Source organism: Engraulis encrasicolus, chromosome 14 (assembly GCF_034702125.1).
Source record: "Engraulis encrasicolus isolate BLACKSEA-1 chromosome 14, IST_EnEncr_1.0, whole genome shotgun sequence".
Lineage (NCBI taxonomy): Eukaryota > Metazoa > Chordata > Actinopteri > Clupeiformes > Engraulidae > Engraulis > Engraulis encrasicolus.
Genome location: NC_085870.1, coordinates 47070391 through 47090116, shown reverse-complemented (window position 1 = coordinate 47090116; position 19726 = coordinate 47070391). Strand labels below are relative to the sequence as shown.

The following is a 19726-nucleotide window of genomic DNA, read 5'->3' as shown; positions in this document are numbered from 1 at the left end:
AGAGGCGTTCTACACGTCACTAGAAGTGAGGGTATCCTCCAACACTCTATGAATGACTCTTCACATCTAATAATCACTCCGCGACCAAAGATACAAAGTAACCGTAACCAACGTGGTGCGCGTTGCGCAGCAACCAAAGACAATAACTGGAACAATTTTCCGGAGCAGAGGAGCAAGCAAATAAACAATCAAATAAAGTAATTAAAATAGTGTAACATTTCTTTCAGTGAACTAATTGTGTTAGCAAAGGAACTATTGAATAAAAGCAATATAACACTTGTGGTCGTGAGGTTGTTCTGGGACACCCTCACGGGTGTAATTACCTACGGCACTCAGCCTGCGGCTTCGTGCCTGCGGCGAATCACACCCGTGAGGGTGTCCCAGAACAACCTCACTCCCACTCGTGTCATATTGCTTAATTAGTCACACCCAGTAATTGTATATTCTGTAGAGTTCACCAAAGAGTATCACTGGGCGTGACTAATTAAGCTGATACACTTGGAAGGACACTGTCCTAGGTTTTGAGAAAGACTAAATGTCTTTGCCTTCCCCGTCTCTCTCTGCCCACTCACTTCCTGTCAACATCTTCATGGTCCTATCCATTAAAGGCAACCCCCCCCCCCCCCCCTCCAAAAATATATATAAAAGGGTCATCCTCACCCGGTGTCTCCAGCGGGTTTAAGGCTGAAGCTGAGCCTGTTCTTTACCGTCTCCCCCATCAGGCTGTACTGTATGGTCACGGATCCTTCAGGATGTCCATTGCTCTGCAGTAGTTATTTATGAAAGACAGGAAAAGACACTGTTGATAAATCTGAACAACAGCAATCAGAGTTCTTACCTTGGCCTGGCAATATACGATGGACTGGTATCCGAATTGGATATTTGGATGATGGATATACAGAGATGTATAAAATAAAGTAAAATCATTTTGTGGATTTCACTGGAGTGGTTGCTTGTTAGTCAGGTCAAGAGCAATGCAAGTACTTTCTGAGTTTTCGCAAATACGGGAACTCCTCCCACTTTGTCGATAAGCCAACAACCATAAGCAAACCAAGGGAGGCAGGTCAACAATGCTGTTTGGGAAATGTAACATACATAAACCTTTTAATGAATCATATATTTTTTAAATATCCTAATCCCCTCACCTCTCCTTTTATCTGGGCATACAGAAGTGCTCTCTGGCCATGGAAGAGCACTTTGAGGGAAGGAGACAAAATCGTCACTGACATTCCATCTGGAAGGTTCCATTCCACTGAGATGTCCTTCACTGTTGGCTGCAGAGCGTAGCGGAGAGACTGCATCACCTGGGGAAAGGAGTGGTCATCATAAAAGACAGCGTGAACATATTGTGAAATAATGTAAAATGTAATGTCAAATTCCCAATATGATTTCCATACCTGTAATAAACTGTATGTAGAATAATTTCAATAATTATTTCCTCAGTAATTCATATTTTTTCAGAATGGTGTCCTCTGTTGTTACCACTGACATGACTTCTACTACTCTCACCACTTGGACTTAAGTCTGTGGTATCTGTTGTCTGCCTGTCTGTCTGCCTCTTTCGATCATTTGCATAAGCATCTTTTATACATGTACGTAGTATAGTAGTTTTGTAGTTGGGTTGACGTTTAAGGCCGTAACACACTTAAAGGAGGAAACATATTCCAATTCCTGAAAAAATGGGTGGAAAAATTGGGAACAAAATTGAAAAAAATAAAGCACTCAGTGGTCCGTGGAATTTCGCTTAATTTTTGCCATTTTTGGGAAAATGTGTCCTGTGGTCTGACATCATTGGTGCGACTTTTCTGTAAGACAGGGTCATTCCACGCCAAATCAACAGGAGCCCGCGCACTTAGGTCTCAAAAAAATCTGAAAATATTACTGAGTGTACCCATGGTACTTAAGAGAAACACTGTTACTTTATTTGAATGTAAGATGTATACTCTCCGTGTTACAGCCAATTTTACTGGGGGAGGGGGGTGCCCATTTTGTTCACACTTTTTTTTTGTCAAACTTCACAAGCCCGTAGCTCAATAACTAAACCATGTAGGAAGCTCAAATTTGGCATGCTGGTACATAGATAGGAATAGTTTGTTGCAAAACTGTCAGTTTTGGTCTGTATCCTGCATCGTCATAGCATTCCCTCAAAGATGATGTACTGGAGTTTTTGGCTGTGCTCTGTTTAGGCCTTCAGAAGACATATTTGTGCCCAACATAGCCTCATGATTTTTTCCCCCTTGTAGAGACAAGTAGAAACACTCCCATAAAAATCTATAAATGGAAAGGAAACCCCATCAGTGTTTGACCAGAAGACCTCACAAGTCTGACAAATCATTTTGGGAGTCATTTTCAGAGCACCAGAACACCTTGTGGGATTGTCCACAGATTTTTTTTTCCTTCATTCTCCATGAATTCTTCTTTTAAAAAATGCCAATGAGACTTGTCTTATGTGATGTTTTCATTTTTAATTTCCACCCTGAACATGGGCAAAATGCAAAAAGAGAGCAACATGATTTCGATAACATTTAATGTAAAGACTAAATAATCAAATGCAAATTTTGCCCAGACATGATCACCCAGGAGTCCCTGTGCAGGGGTGCAGGTATCCCTTTCAATTTCAATGATTTCAGGAGCGTTCAATGTGGGAGCAGGTTCGCACACCAAAAGAGACAGTAGGTCAGGCACAAAGAGTCATGTTGTTACTTTTTTTGACCAGCAGATGGCAGCGGAAGAAAAGCATAGAAAACATATTGCCGTCAATGTGCATGTTGCCCATGTTCAGGTTGGAAATTTAAAAAAAAAACGTCACATAAGATAAGTCTCATTGGCATTTTTAAAAAGAAGAATTCATGGAGAATGAAGACATTTTTTAAAATAAAAATCTGTGGACAATCCCACAAGGGGTTCTGGAGCTCTGAAAATGACACCCAAAATGATTTGTCAGACTTGTGAGGTCTTCTGGTCAAACACTGATGGGGTTTCCTTTCTATTTATAGCTTTTTATGAGAGTGTTCCCACTTGTCTCTACAAGGGGAAAAATCAGGAGGCTATGTTGGGCACAAATATGTCTGACAGAGCACAGTCAAAAACTCTTTGAGGGAATGCTTTGACGATGCAGGATCATACAGACCAGAACTGACAGCTTAGCAACAAACTATTCCTATCTATGTACCAGCATGCCAATTAAGCTTCCTACATGGTTTAGTTATTGAGCTACGGGCTTGTGAACTTTGACAAAAAAAAGAGTGTGAACAAAATGGGCACCCCCCTCCCCCAGTAAAATTGGCTGTAACACGGAGAGTATACATCTTACATTCAAATAAATTTACAGTGTTTCTCTTAAGTACCATGGGTACACTTGGTAATATTTTCTGAATTTTTTGAGACTTAAGTGTGCGGACTCCTGTTGATTTGGCGTGGAATGATCCTACATTGATTAATATTCTTCACAAACATATCCCCCATGCTCTTTCTACTATTGTTCCTTTAACCCCCTTTTTTTCCTTTAACCTGACACACACACTACCCACCCGCACCCCTTCCCCCACCCACACACAACTATGCATCGTACAGGCAGAGAACTGTGATTTAACTGCATGGTTTCACTGTATTACTTGTAATAATTGTGTGAATGTGACAAATAAATCTCCTGATCAGTGGCGGTTTTAGAAAATTTGCCCTGGGGTGGCAGAGGGGGGGCGATAGGTCCAGAGGGGGGGCGGAGGTGCGGGGAGCAATTTATGGGAAAAAAAAATGTTCTAACTCCCATAGTCATATAACAATTGTTTGTAACACCAAGGAAAACTGATTACACTACCTAATCAGTGTTATCTATAATTCCATAAGAATTCCTTCAGAATGTGAATGATCAACATCCATTCAGATGCCATATCTATGGTCATTAAGGTGAGTGGTAAAATTACTGGTGCCAAACATAAAATCATGTCTGCACTGTAGGAGCCATTTCTTTATTTTCCATTGAGTTTATTTACCTGCCATGTCTAACAATCCCTTTTGTATATTGGTGGTTTTGAATTGGGCTCCCAGTCAGCCACTTCCTCACATGCTCTCCCAGTTTACTCACCTTCGGCCTGTAGAGGGCACAGGTGAGAAAACTGGGAGAGCACCTGAGGACATGGCTGACTGGCCCAAACCTGAATTTAATGCTCAGTTTGAAAAGGCTAAATGAGCCTTGTACAATTTGTATATGTAACCAGACAAGAAAACATTTTGAAAAGATGAATGAGCATAGTAACTGATTCAAAACTCAACACACTAGTGCAGTGAAACATAGCTTGGGAAACACTTGTGGCCTGCGTTATCTCTTTACCGTAATATTTTTTATATTTTTAATATTTTTAAGATGTTTAGTGACTACGCCACTCTCATTTGTTAGGGTGAGAGAACCCAACCATCAAACACTTGATTTGACTTTCCCCGCAACAGGTTAGTGAATAACAAGAGATACAACTGTCATACAATTCAGAGTTCTTTTTATTTTCTTTCTTTTCGCAATGAGTCTCTGTATATGAAACATGCCTCACGGGCTCAGTCAAATATAAAAATAGAATATGAACATTTACATTACTTATAGGCACGTCATCTCAATATACAAACTTGTGCAAAAGTGCTAGTTCACGAGGGGCAGACCAAATAACAAAAATTGCACGGCAAACAAAGTTAGTAAATCAAACAAAAGGAAACAAACTGCCAAAAGGGCAAAATTGGTAATGGCCACCACACACACACACAAGCCTGTTAGACACACGTCTTTGGTCTCCCCCTACAGCAAGTATAGGTTCCAAAAGGAGTCTGAGATTTAAGATACGTCTCCCAGTAATACTTCGGTGTTCATACCCTAATCACAGACACGAGCTCCGTCTTTGCGGTTACTAAGTAGAAACTTACACGAGCCCCTTCGTCTCGGATGTTAGAGTGAAACTTGCAAGCCCCTTCGTCTCGGACGTCAAAGTGAAAAGGTTGCACAGGATGAATCACTCACACAATAGGACAAAACAAAACAAAAGGTTGGGAAAAGAACAGTGATGCCCCCCTTCTCTAGTGACACTGCATCAGTGTAGTCGAAGGCACCATCTCCTCCTATGTACATTTAACGAGAAAGTTACCATTAGGCACGGCATTTATAACTCGATTCAACAGGAGTTGCGTATTGTGGAAATGTGGGCGCTCCCACAGGTGCAACCACGACACCACAGCGCGATATCAAAGGCACCACGCTGCCAGTCCCGCCATCACACCTGCGGAGCACCCCCACTCCCACCCCACACAACTCCCTACACAAGTCAAGTGCTAAGCGTCGAAACTCTTACAGAAAATGCCGGCATTACCTCTGGTTCTCTCGAAGCGGCATGCAAGCAGCCAACCACACAGGACACAAAGTGGAAGAACATCACCAGCGACACTGTGATAGAGTAACACTACATCAGTCACAACAGAGACTACGTTCGCACACACGAGAGAAGCGTACAGAACGCATCTTTTACCTTGAGTTTGCCCAGCTCAGCACACCATCCCAGAACAGCAGCCGACCCCACGCCAGCCGCCGATGGACAGGGCTACAATTAAGTTAAATGGTGTCAGTAACCAACAACTAAGTACATTACAATGCACCAAAAAGAGCAATAAGCCAACCGAGAAGGACGCCTACCTTTCCTGTACGATGGCTCAACCACAAACAGAGGGACAGAGAGAGCGGTGTGCCCACGCTACACTCGACAGCATCAAAAACACGGCGTCTTTGCTAACTAGCTACCACCGCAATGATTTATGCTACACACCTGAAGGAAAGGGGAGTGTCGTTACCCCGTCAGAATAAAAGTTCAGGATAACCACCGGTTACAACTGACACAAACAATACCTAAGAGGCTAATGTATATTTAATCAATGGACCAGTTCAATATGCAACTTCAATGTGCAAAATAAATCGTAAAGCCTATATTGCTATTGCTCATGCCATGTTATCAAAAGGCGAAACATACAAATAGGCTCATGAGCGTCATGATCTCTCAACCCACCCCCCAACCACCCCAAACCACTAGTTCTAACTTAAAGGTTGAGCAACACTGCTCTGACATACCATGAGCTCCAGGTGCTGCTCCTCCTCTCCCTCCTGCTGCTCCTCCTCCTCTCCCTCATGCTCCTGCTGCTGCTCACACTCCTCTCCATCGTGCCCCTGATGCTGCTCACACACCTCCTCTCCCTCCTGCTGCTCCTCCTCCTCTCCCTCCAGATGCTGCTCACACACCTCCTCTCCCTCCTGCTCCTGCTGGTCCTCCTCTCTCTCATGCTTCTGCACTTCATGCTCACAATCCTCTCCCTCTGGTGTATCCTCTGTCTGCTTTAATACCCCTGTCTGTGGCCTCTTTACTTTTTTGGGTGGGTGGGGAAAAACCCAAAATACTCAGCTGTCTCTTACCTAGATAAGAGATTAACATGCAAATTAGTAGATTAATGTCATGTAGATATAGCTATGGTCTGTACATTTATTTTGACATTCACAAACATCTCTACAAGTAACTCGCTCAGGGAAAGATACTTGTAGAATGTTCATGTGTGTCTATGCTGCCCTCGGCCTGCGTTACTGGTGCAGAACTAAACAGCTAGCGAACAGTTCAAGAGAAGGCAAGCTGAAGTGTGATTTTGTCCTTTTATTTTCTTTCTTTCATTTCCTTACTGACTTGACTTGCATTTCCACATTCACTTTCAAAGTCACTTCTCTTAGTACTTCTTATACACTTCTCTCAAAACTGTAAAACTGTAAACAGAAAACGAAATAGAAATACATGCATTTCACATACTCAAATATTTCCACATGACATGAAACTACACGCAATCCAGCGGTCTAATTTCAGCACACACAACGAGACCAAGCTAAGTAGAATCAGATTAGACAACATTTCCAGTCAAGTAAATCATCACTTCTAGAGCCAAATAGATCGAAATGTACCTCAAAATAAATCTTACACAAAAGGTCACTTACAGACTAATATTGTCCAAGGCTCAAGTGTGAAAATATATAAATTGCGGGAGAGATGAAGTCCGGTGGCTTTACGGCAGAAAACACTTGAAACACTGGCAGGAACTAACCAGGAAGTATATTTACGCAGAAGGCGCAGTACCGCGAGAAATCCACTAGGTGGCGGTATTCACCATTAGATTTACGTGGGAGAAACTAAACTCAGGCATGGAATGAAATGGAAGGCAAAACAGTGTTCCAGCGATTCAGCGAAGCAAGGAGTCTGGATAGGCTGGATACGAGCGTTGCATGTGGCGATTTTTTTTTTTTTTAGAATGATGCGAGTGAAGTCATTGAGAGTATTACTCTCAATGCGAGTGAAGTGCGCAGCCAACTGAAGTGCCGCGTTCGAATTATTGGCACTTCAGTTATTGCTTTTACAGTTAAACCCTATGATGTCCTTTCAACCTGCCTGCAGCCTGCCCGCGGGACTCTGTCACATTCCCCCTTTCCCCCAATCACCACCAGGCAACTAGACTAGAGCTCTAGTAACGGTGAAATAACAGCTGTACCATTGAGAGTAAATAGAATTCTATTTACTCTCAATGAGCTGTACACATGCACGGACGAGCGTGCTGTTTCCAGTCGCTAGTGAGCAATGTTTACTATGGTACTGACGTTGGGTTCTGGTGAACAGCAACATCGCACATGCTAACACATTTTAAAATGAATCTACTACAACTACTCCAGAGCCAAGACCAAGCTACTAGTGCTAGTTTTGGAACTGGTTGTTAGTTAGCTATGTGTCAGGAACACGAATAGCGCGCCATCCTAGCTGTGGTGGATTATATTATGCTAAAACCAAAATAAATAATTGGATTCCAGTGTGACTCCGTACAGGGCTATATGGTCCGTGTATCATCCGATCATTCAACTATTCCATTTAATCTGGCGAACGGAAAAACAAAAAAATGATGCAATATTTCGTTTTCCTGTTTTTTTGTATGAGCCAAAAATTGGGGATTGATGTTTGTTTTCGTTTTTCAACCCTAAACAGAACAAATCATAAACGGGGAAACCAAAACGAAATTTTAACAGTAATTTTCGTTTATTGGTTTTCTTTATTCTTCACGCTACATTCGCCTTCCCATGGTCTAGTGGAGGCGTTGAAGGAGGAAATGTCCACCTTCAACGCCTCCACTAGACCGGCAGCATGGAAACTTGTTTTCTCCATGGAGGCGTCTGCGAAGGGCCATTCCACAAGTGCAAGTCGAGGAAGGGAGTTTTGATAATGGAGTGTATTACCCCCTGTCTCTCACGGCGCGTCTGTCCATACGCTATGTGACTTAGGTCACAAACGCGAGATGCAAGGTGACCATGGTGCCATTTGGGGCAAATTGCGCGCAGTCTGGGTTGACAAGACAGCACATGTAACTCACCCGACTCGCTTGGTAGAGTAGGTTAGTGGCCAGAGCGAGGGATAGTATCATCTTTATGGAAAGACACTTCAAAGAGTCCCTGGGGACGCGCGGGGGAACACGCGAAGAAAAGTGCACTTTCTGTCAATATCTGCAGTAGGCATTGTTCCTGCTTGTTTGCGTGTAATAGTAAGAACTGCACCCTTTTCTAGGCCTACTACCACTACCACAGCAGAAGTCAACAAAAAAGAGGAATCAGACACGTATGAACTATGACCTTGTAGGCTATGTGACTATTCAATTCACTTAACTTTCTTAAAACAATGTTCTAAGTTCGGGTGGCAATTGCATTATTTGGTAGTGAACTGAGAGCCAAGACAAGGCGCGAGCACCGGAGAACTGCCGTGTGCTTAACCCGATTTTTATTCTTGGAGATTAACTTTGTACACGTGCAATCTGTAACCTGTGGGTGTGTGAGAGGAGAGAGAGAGAGAGAGAGAGAGAGAGAGAGAGAGAGAGAGAGAGAGAGAGAGAGAGAGAGAGAGAGAGAGAGAAAGAGAGAGAGATATGAAGCGCAGGTAAAAGAGCGCAAAGTTGACGTGAAGGCTCGTGCCATCACTCCCATCCAATCGCTGCATGAAATGCCTCACAAAAAACCATCTGAAGGATTTGTAATGAACCTTTTGAAAGCTTCAGTTATGCTGGTTTGCAAAGGTCGGAGGAAATTCGTATGCATCGAAACAATATTGTCCAAATTGTAGTAGCAGGGCAGGGCAATGTGCAGGTGAATAAGCTCAAAAAGAACTTCAGTGGCACAAGTAACATGACAAGGATCAATGACGAAGTACACATGCATGTTTGCAAATGAAATGTGAATAAAACGTTTGGTGATGTGGCAGTTGCGACGAGCATGTAGGGGAAATAAGTTGATACATCTCAGCGGGCGTCACTCCTGTAGGCTCTGTGTGCATCTTGATTGTCTTTACCTAGGCCTACTCAAAGGGGAGGCTCACAGTCAGTGGATTTGAAAACCCCTGATCTAGTGGAAGGAGCCATAGCCCATTGGATAGTCACAATTATTAATGAGGTCATAGGGGTAGACACATGGACCGGACACAGAACAGTGCGCAAAGGAGTTATCTACCACCCACAGGCACCGACATAAGGGGGCTACCAGTAGCGTAGGGCAGAAAGATGTTCTGTGGAGTAAGAGCATCAGCAGGCTGACTATAGGCATAGACTAGGGGAAATGCGTAAAGCAGCGCGTTTGGCGGCCACTAGTGCACTATCGTGTCTTATTTGGGCGGGCAATAGAAAAGCATCGCGGGAAATGGGACCAATAATCGTAAATTAGAGTTGTTATTTCGTTTTGGTTTTCTCGTTTATTACTTGTTCTGTTTTGAGTTGGGAAAAGGAACATCAACACAACTCCCCATTTTTTGGCCATATAGAAAAACGGGAAAACAAAATATGGAGTCGTTATTTCGTTTTCCGTTTGCCAGATTGAATGGAATAGTTGAATGATCGGATGATACACGGACCGTACACGGTCCGTGTATCATCCGATCATTCAATCATTCCATTCAATCTGGCATACGGAAAACGAAATAATGACTCCATATTTTGTTTTCCCGTTTTTCCATATGGCCAAAAAATAGGGAGTTGTGTTGGTGTTCCTTTTCCCAACTCAAAGCAGAACAAGTAATAAACGAGAAAACCACGAAATAACAACTCTAATTTACGATTATTGGTCCCATTTCCACTGGTGCTTTTCTATTGCTCGCCCAAGTAAGACACGTGCACAAGTGGCCGCCAAACGCGCTGCTTTACGCATTTCCCCGAGGCCTATAGTCAGCCTGCTGATGCTCCTACTCCACAGAACATCTTTCTGTCCCCATTATGTCGGTGCCTGTGGGTGGTAAAGATAGCCTAACTTAGCGTTTCTCAACGTGGGTACCAGCGTCCCCCTGGGAACGTTCGAGAGCCGTTGGGGGGCGCTGGCTACATGACCACAGAAGGGGAGGGGGGCGATAGTGTCTTTCTTTTTTTTAAGTGTGTTGAAACATCTACTGTTGAAAAGATTTTGGAACATTAAACACATACGATTGAATAGAATAAGTTAAAACCGTGCGAGCCTTTGTAAAGGCGATGTGCGATGTAGGCCTAGCTGTTTATTTTGTGTGTATTTCAGTGCAGCACGAGAGGGGCTGGCAAAAAGCGCCTGTGCATGTGCTTGTTGTCCGCTATGCACAGAGCCTCCCGAAAATGTATTCCCAGCGAGCTCGCAAACATCCTGGCAGTCGCCTACGTTTCAATGCATAGGATGAAACAGTGCCCAAAGTGCACACCTTGGAGACATGTTGTTTTAGTTATGTTCTTAAATATGTGTGTCCTGTGAAATCGCGACCTTGCAAAGTCCTCGCAGAGACGCATCAGCTTGCTCACGTGCAAATTTGTAGCTTTAGTGTTGTATTTGAAGAGGCAATTGTGAGAGGACTGGGCCTATTTTCCGCAATTAAAAAGGAATGTCCTTTAAAAATATAGACGGCAAGGGAGGACATTAATGCATTTGGTGCTTTTGCACCCCCTTCCTCAACCGGCCCTTTTAAAAAGATAAATAGTTTGCTTTTGATGCCGGCAAGTTATCTCTGGCTTGCGATGTGGGCTGCACGCGGTCTGTGCTTTCCGTTGCTCTGGGAAGGAACGCTTCTTCTGCTTCTTGATTTCCCCATGCCACCTCGAGCGGGGTTCAGTCAAGCTGTCAGGTGACAGGTGTATGAGGAGGTCAGGGGAGCGTTTGGGCAAAAAAGGTTGAGAACTGGCCGAACTCTTTTACGCACCGACTGTACTGTGTCTGATCCAGTAATGTCTACACCCATAACCTCCTTAATAATTGTGACAATACTCATGAACGGCCATCCGGGTACTTTGCTCTTAAATTTGCGTTACGCCCCTTTATGGGTGAAAACAAACCGAATGTCTCATTGACTTACATGCTACATCGGCTAACCTAAATGAACAGATTCCATGCTTCAGCCACGGCTGTTTGGCTATATTATTTGAACAGCCGGCAACACAACACGTTTTCGGCATGTTGCGCGTGAACAACGCTTGTCTACAGGTCCGTATCTTTCGTTTATTGAACCCCAACATTACCAATTGACTTGTATGGGTTGTTTTCCCCCATAAATGGGCGTAACGCACATGGAAAACGTCACGCCGTTCATGAGTATTGATTTTGGTCCTTTGTCTGTGATTGGCTGGCCCATTACTGGCAGGACTTTTATGTTGATAAATGTAGTTTTTGGACGTGACGTGGGTCTCTCTCCGCCCCGCTGTTGTTTTGCCGGCAGAGGACGCCGGCTGGCGTGTGAGCTGCTGCTGGCCGTGATCATTGATCCGGTAGATTTGGTACCTTCAGGTAGGCATTTGACATTCATACTTTATGATGTGTCCGATCGCCGTATTGTCTGAATTACGGACCTGATTATGTGACTGCATTCCACTTCTAGCCATTCTTGCGTGGAACTGCACTCTGCTGTGAACTGGCGTTCACTTCGCGCTGCCTATACTGCACCGGTGTGTACCCACTTGGTTGGTGTGTCGCCCCATCATCTGTGCCCTGTGGCAGGCCTGATTTGTGGTGCTTATGCCGGTCTTGGAGTAGCCAAAGTGGTTGGCCCCTGGGTTCCTGACTGCAGTCAGTGGATGGTAAGCTGGCCTATGCTACGTTGATGTTGTTGCTCCAATGGTAACGATGACCTTAGTCACTAAATCTACCCTCACTTTCCTCAGTGTGTGGTCCAAATTGCGATTGTTCCGAACCACGGATCTATGATCAGGTTAGCGGTGCCTCTCTGACGCTGTAAGTATTCATTTCTTCCTCTTGATTGTCGCTGTCACCAATTACCTCAGGCTAGTGAGTAATGGGTACCTGTCTGTTACAGGGGGATTGCTAGCTACACTCCTCGGAGGTTGCTGTTTTGCTGCCGTCACACTCTGCGCCAGTTCCGAACTGGCTCCATCTGCTCGTCCTGTTTTGGGCCCACTGTTTATTTGTCTAGTTTTCTTGTGACCTCACTTTCGTTTGGTTTAATTATTTTCATTTGTGTTGGTTTGTTGTTTTCTGGCCCATTTCTTGGGACATCAGCCTCCTCGCGGCGCATTGCGCAGGGCTGGTTACTACCTGTGTGTGTTGAGTGTGCGTGTGTGTGTTCGGTGCGCCTGTGTGCGTGTGTGATTGTCATCTAGGCACGGCACCGGAGACAAGTGTACACCCCCTCCCGTCAACCTACGGCGGTGTAGTTCTCCCCTCTCTCTTGCTACACGAAAGTTAAGTTGCATCTAGTCATCACTGTGTATGCAAATTGTGTAATACATTAGCACGTGTCATTCTCGCCATTAAGTGTCTCTCTCTTCTCTCCTCCCTGGATAGGTATGGAGTTGCCATAGCGCACCGGTCTTCGGGTGGTGGATTCCCTCACTTTTCCATTGCTGTGTGCACTTGGGTGACTATTACTATTTTGCTGTGCTTAGTAGCAGTAGTAGATGTGTGTTTTCTTTTTATTTTGTGTGAGTACTTTATTGTGTGTGTTTATTTTGTGTGGCCTTTTCCCTAGTCTTTAACTATCCCTTTTCAACCGTGCTGCTATTGGTTAGCCTAAGCCTAGCTTTCCCCCCCCTTTAAGAGTGACACCATTGCCCTGTCTCCCCCGTATTGGGGGCGGTTCGTACGATTGAGTGTAGCCTCCCTTCCTCTCTCGCACAGGTGCCGTGCGTGTGTGTGCGTGGTGTGTGTGTGTGTGTGGCCTGTGGCTATATTGCTCCACATAACGACCCGCCTGTGGGCGTCTAATAGGGATCAGTGCAATATTGTCTGTAATATAATTCATCCATATTGTATTTTGTCATGTATTAGTATTTGTCCCTTTGCATCACCACTGTACATTTGCACATCTGAACACACCTGACCTCAATGACCTGATGTATATTTTATTGATCTGTATTACTATTGTATTTGTGAGAAGAGAATAAACACGAACTTGACTCTCGCCTAAGAGTGCTCCGAACCTGTGTCCTGGTTTACTAATTTGGGGGGTAATTTCACTCCTAGGTTGTCTTCCCCCACCCTAGGTGGCGTAGTCGTGCAAGAGCTGAGTTGAATTTAATTAACTTTAAACGTGCCACTGTTACATATGCAATGGGCTAAGTCTCCTTCCACAAGATCATTGTATTACTAGAGGAGTTATTAAGTTTTGACCGTTGGTGCGTGAGTCGGAACAAACGTTTCTTCCACTGCTTGGTACTGTCTGCTGATAGCCTATTCCTGGGAACTGCTACCAGATACGCCTCAACTGTGGAGGAGACCTCGCTGGTAGCAGTTCCCAGGAACAGGCTATCTGCCGACGGTAGCCTACCAAGCAGTGGAAGAAAAGTTTGTTCCGACTCATGCACCAACGGTCAAAACTCATTCCACCAATACAATTATCTAGTGGAAGGAACCTTGTCCCATTGGATAGTCACCATTATTAATGAGGCTATGGGGTAGACATAGCCTACTGGACCGGACACAGTAGGCCTACGGTGCGTAAAGGAGTTAGGCTATCTTTACCACCCACAGGCACCGACATAGGGGGCTACCAGTAGGACAGAAAGATGTTCTGTTGAGTAGGAGCATCAGCAGGCTGATTATAGGCCTCGGGGAAATGCGTTTGGCAGCAACGCGTTTGGCAGCCACTTGTGCACTATCGTGTCTTACTTAGGCGAGCAACAGAAAAGCACCGCGGGAAATGGGACCAATAATCGTAAATTAGAGTTGTTATTTCGTTTTGGTTTTGTCGTTTATTACTTGTTCCGTTTTGAGTTGTGAAAAGGAAAATCAACATAACTCCCCATTTTTTGGCCATATGGAAAAACGGGAAAACAAAATATGGAGTCATTATTTCGTTTTCCGTTTGCCGGAATGAATGGAATAATTGAATGATCGGATGATACACGGACCCTATATTGGCCTAATTTACATGCAAAGGGTTTCAATGATTTTGGCCAACCTCTCCCTCCATTGTTCATCGTTTTCACGCAACTGAAGAATTCCTCACTCTTCATGAATGAATCAACTGGTGGGTGGTGGTGGTGACGGTGGAGGAGGCAGCAGCGACTCGAGCTACAACGGGCTCGGTGTTTCTCACGATTGGCAGAAAGGGCTAAACCATTTCGAAATTCCAGTGGGGGTGTGGTCGGAGGACGTTTTAAAAAGTAGTCTTCTTGGATGGGTCAGAGAGAATAAAGTAAGCGCATTTATGTGAATAAACCACTATGTTTGAAAAGTAGAACTGATACTTAAATTGGAAATAAAATGGGGTGGCAACTGGGGAGGCAAAATATATACCTTGGGAGCAGGGCTTGAAATTAACTTTTTCACCCACCGGCCTCTGTGGCTAGTGGTTTTCCCGAGTCACTAGCCATTCAGGTATTCCACTAGCCACCGATTTTATATCTTTTTTTTCCTTCTTTTTTTTAAATCATGATAGTGTATGTCTAACCTCAGAAGATGAGGTGCTAAAGCAAGATGAGTGTATAGCTTTCTACATGGAGGTATATCAAGCAAATAGAAACTGAGTTACTGAGCTTTTTCGTGAACTTAAATGCAAACAATTGATACAGAAGGGGCGAACAATAGAATATAGGCTATGATGCATATGTCACACCAAGGAATAAGCTGCCAGCCAAATTGGCTAGTGACGATGAAAGCATTACTAGCCACAGCCAAGTTTTACCAGCATTTGGCCGGTTGGCTGGTGCTAGTGTCAAGCCCTGCTGGGGAGGCAACTGCCACCCCGTGCCACCCCGTAAAACCGCCCCTGCTCCTGATATCCTTATATGCTTGCATGATGCATGAGAAATAAGTGAGGATTGAGTAATGCCTAAGCATGTCACACCACAGGACATGAAGTCACACCACAGGAAATTCACTGCATTGTGGCCATTTTAATCCTTTTGTATTCGTGACTGACCTCCGAGCTCATGCTAACTAGATAATGATATTGTGTTTAACCTTATGTTTTCACTCATAAAACACTTTTTTTCCTTTCATAAGAGCAGTCACATCACGGGACACCATAACTTAACCTAAACATTGTGTGACAGAAACACTGCATTATGTAGACATATTAAGAGGTTAATAGTCACCTTAAACTTCCACACCACTCTCCAATAACTGAGGTATAACTGGTTAGGAGCCTAAGACCCTTGTAGTTGACCTTGCAGCTGCCCGTCCACAAACCTGACTTACATGTCACCCCGTAAAACGCAATTTGTGTTACGAAATTGAACTTTTAGCTAATATTACTGTATTGTGTTTTTTTCCCACATTATATTTTTTTAATATAAAGTTAATATTCATGCAATCATGCCCAATGCTTTATAAATGACTCAAAATGTTGTTGGATAATTGTATAGCTGTATATATTCCAGGTTGTATTAATGTTACAGTCACACCACAGGACATTTGACATGTAAACCTTTCCATAAATTTGAAAAAAAAATATTTCTTCTCATCTTTCATTTACATTTATTTTCAAGAGGAACATTTTTGTAGGTTTTTAACTAATCTTACGTAAAAACATGGCGTCATGTCAACCACCCAGTTACATTATCTACACTTTCATATGTGAAGGGAGGCTTTATATTTCTCTTTATCTGCCTTCACAACAGAATTCTCTTTTCTGATTGGCTGATGGGGTGATCAATAATTCCGTGGAACTGGTCAGGCGTCAAGTGTGCGACTAAGTTAGATGCACATAATCTTCATTTAGAATGCAGACGGTATCTAAGGAATAGTGCTGTAGAAAGCATGCACATCATCTACGGAAAATTTACGTCAGCATTCCAAACCAAGATTGAAGACGCGTCTAAGTTAGACGCCCGCATAGTGACGCGTCCATCTTGCTCAAAAGATTCTGGCGCAGCTGACATGGTTCCTACAACTTTACAGACAGTAATAGATTTAAAAAAGTACCCTAACGTAACGCCAGATAAGCAGGATAACAACCTTCGAGGTCTACCGGTTAATGGCTTGGCGGAGGCTGCGCATGTCGACGGAGTTCGGAGCTGCCGCCTTGCCATTAACTTATAGACGGGGAGGAACGGTAGCCTACCATGCACCCCCCCCCACAACAAAACGCCACATGCCTTTTTTTAATCTCCAAGATGTCCTGAATAAGAATTTGAGTGGTAACAGTCATATAACTCACTCCCACTATAATTTTTCACATCATATTGTATATGACCCCATGCATTCTAGTCCTATGTAGTGATACACTGCCAAGGCCTCTAGAGCCATGATGCAGTTGGTTATAATAGCTTATGATATACCATATTAAAGCTTGGAGTCTGTAGTATACAGATATTATACTGTATTTGGTGTACCTTTTGCATAGCAACAGTTGCTAGGCAAAGCATCTTCCTTAGCAACCAGCATCAGTGATACGGTTCCTCTGCGATTACATTGTGTTGTGATGTCTGGATTTAGATGACTTTTCCCAAGTGCCATATGACTTCTTTGAACCTCCAAGATGTCCCTAATAAGAATTTGAGTGGTAACAGTAATATAACTCATTCCTACTGTACACCATATTGTACATGATTCCAGTATGCTCTAGGCTATACGTTTTAGTCCTATGTAGTTGTAAACTGTCAAGGCCTTACCAGCCATTTTGCAGTTGGTTATCATAACTTGCCATATACCATATGTAAGCTTGGAGTGTGTAGGTTATGAATATTATATCATATTTTTTGTGTACCTATGACATTTGGAAAAATATACTTGGTTCAATTATATGATGTGAGAGCTGTTTTTTCAGTTCTTTAAATGGCTCATCCATACAACCATACACATATGTAAAGACCTTACAGGCAAATATATTAACAATTTGTAAAATTATAATAATAGCATAATTACTAACTACTGGAAATATTGACAATACTCTATAGCGAGCAGTACTGTATGTGTCTGTCACATCTGTGCAAGTTGGAGCAGAACACCACAATAGAAGAAAACAAGTTGAATCATAAACAAAGTTTATTGAACATTTGGGGAAAGGTATAGTCCAAGGCAGACAGTTCATTCACTGCTACTGTCACTGTCTGTGCTTGACCAATCACTTTCAACTTCACTCTCACTGCTATCATCACAGTGGACTTCACCACAGATGTCATCCAACCTCTGTGACTGACTCTCACCTTCATACCACAGGGGCTGTAGACCACTTTCTGCCATTAACCACCCATGTCCTTGACCCACGGATGGAATTACAGGATTGTTGATGTTGGCTCTTTTCCACAGGGCAACCTGAAAATTAACCCTACGGACATGCTGTGTGAGGCTTTTTCTGCATGGTGGTAGCGAAGCCATGTCCACATTTCCAGGAATAGACTTTCCTTGTTTGGTGCAAAGTTTGTTAATGATGTTCAATCTCATGTCATCAACTTTTTCAGCTTTCTTTCCGCCATACAATGCTCGTGTGAATTTTTCACAATCATCAATAACTTCTTCTGTCACTGTCCAGGTTTCACCAAGTTTGGCAAGTTTGGTCACAAAATGGGGGTCTTTCAGCATCTTCTTTAGAGGAAGAAGTTTTCCTTTGCCCCGGAATGCACTTGTCGCATCAGTGAAGCCATGGAGACCAAGAACAGCTGTGCACTTTTCTTGGCCAAGTTCTGCTGCAGTTTGTGTGCCATTGATCAGTCTGGACTTTCTCTGTATCTTGGTGTCAAGTAGGATGTTGATGCCCATGGTTCCAGCAAAGTGCAGGTCTCTTGATCCGTACGTTGGCATAATGCTCATTTGCAGCAAATTGGCTGTAAAGGACAACCCTGGTGTCGGTCTCTTCCTGTGATGACCTGAGTAATATGTTACAAAGCAAGTAACATAAGGGGACAGACACAAAACGAAAGCTTAAAAGGGTTTTAATGGCGAAAGTCTAGGGGTTATACAAAGAATGCGACGGAGCATCAAAATGAAAATACAAATGGAAATATGAAAATACAAAAAGGCTTCAATGTCACAGCCAAACAGGACGGCAAGAGCGTCAGACAAAACGGGTCAGGAATGAAGTCTCTCCAGCCGGCTCGAGGCAGTCCTTTTGAAGGGCTGCCGCAGGTGTACCCAATCAGCAAATCAGGTGTTGCCCATCCGGTTGATGGGGACGACCACCAATCAAGTCTGCCTGCTATTTACAACAGACAAACATTAGGGGGAGCCAAAAGAAACACTGGTGAAGAGACAGACATAACAGTAATGGAATATCAGTCTTTCTTGTTGTCAAACCGTCCCCTGATGTAAGAAGGTATGCACGTTTTTCACAGATAAAAATGACTTTCCGGCCTTGCAGTTTTGAAGCGTACTTATCACCACTCCAAGGACTGCACCTTGTTTTCCTCATTCGTTAAAAACTGTTTCCACTGCGTGGGACGTTTTGTTGCTCCACCCCCTATAATTAACTTCTCTCTACAGCCACAGCGTTTCCTTTCCATTGACTTGATGGATTCGGGTCTGTATTGGTCTGTGCTGAAAATGATGTCTCCACATCCAGACGTAAATATGTTGTCAAATAGCAATGAGGAGATCTCTGCAAATGTGTCTGGAATGTTCTAAATGAAAAAACAACAAAATTATACATTACACACAATTATACACATTCCATTACTGTATTACTAGCTGATAACTCTGATGTATTTTCCAGGGCCATTTACCATCATACTGCCGTACAATTTCAGAACGCAGTATCTTGAAAATTGTCGAAAATGAGTTAAGACTTAAAATGGGCTTTATAATACCTCCTTTATCTTGTGGTATAAAATTTTGGTCCAACTCCGTCCCGTTTTAAAGAAAAAACATGTTAAGTCTGCAGTAAAAAACAAAAACCCCACGTCTTACAAAATCAGAACGCAGTATACGATTATACTGCGTTCTGTGGTTTTAAGACCACACGTCTTACAAGCTAAAACGCAGTAAGTGATTATACTGCGCTCTGAGTTTGAAAGACTCCCCACTTTGGAGTTACTGCAGTTTGCAGTAAACATCAAAACACAATTGTTGTTGTTTTCCCGCGGTATACTGCGCTCGCTCTGCCTTATAGAGGCCGAGGTACACAACTGGATAGCATTGAGAAACCAACAAAGAGAGCAAAAAACATTGCACTGACACATGCTACATAGCCAACATGTCACTATCTAGGGGCAAGAAGATGGTAGAACTCGCGTTGAAAAGGAAACATAGCGATGGTAAGATCATCTTAATAGGCCTAGCAGCCATCATAGTTATAACTCTTCT

The 19726-nt window shown here is 43.4% G+C and overlaps 1 long non-coding RNA gene and 1 pseudogene across 1 annotated transcript; both read right to left on the bottom strand.

Moving 5' to 3' along the window:
* Positions 1-19726, bottom strand: part of LOC134462780 (von Willebrand factor A domain-containing protein 5A-like) — a 73760-nt pseudogene that overhangs the window by 23998 nt on the left and 30036 nt on the right.
* Positions 4955-5817, bottom strand: LOC134463378 (uncharacterized). The gene is made up of 3 exons (XR_010037738.1): positions 5505-5817; positions 5349-5422; positions 4955-5100 (listed from the first exon to the last, which is right to left on the bottom strand). It is a non-coding gene; the product is annotated as an uncharacterized LOC134463378 (long non-coding RNA).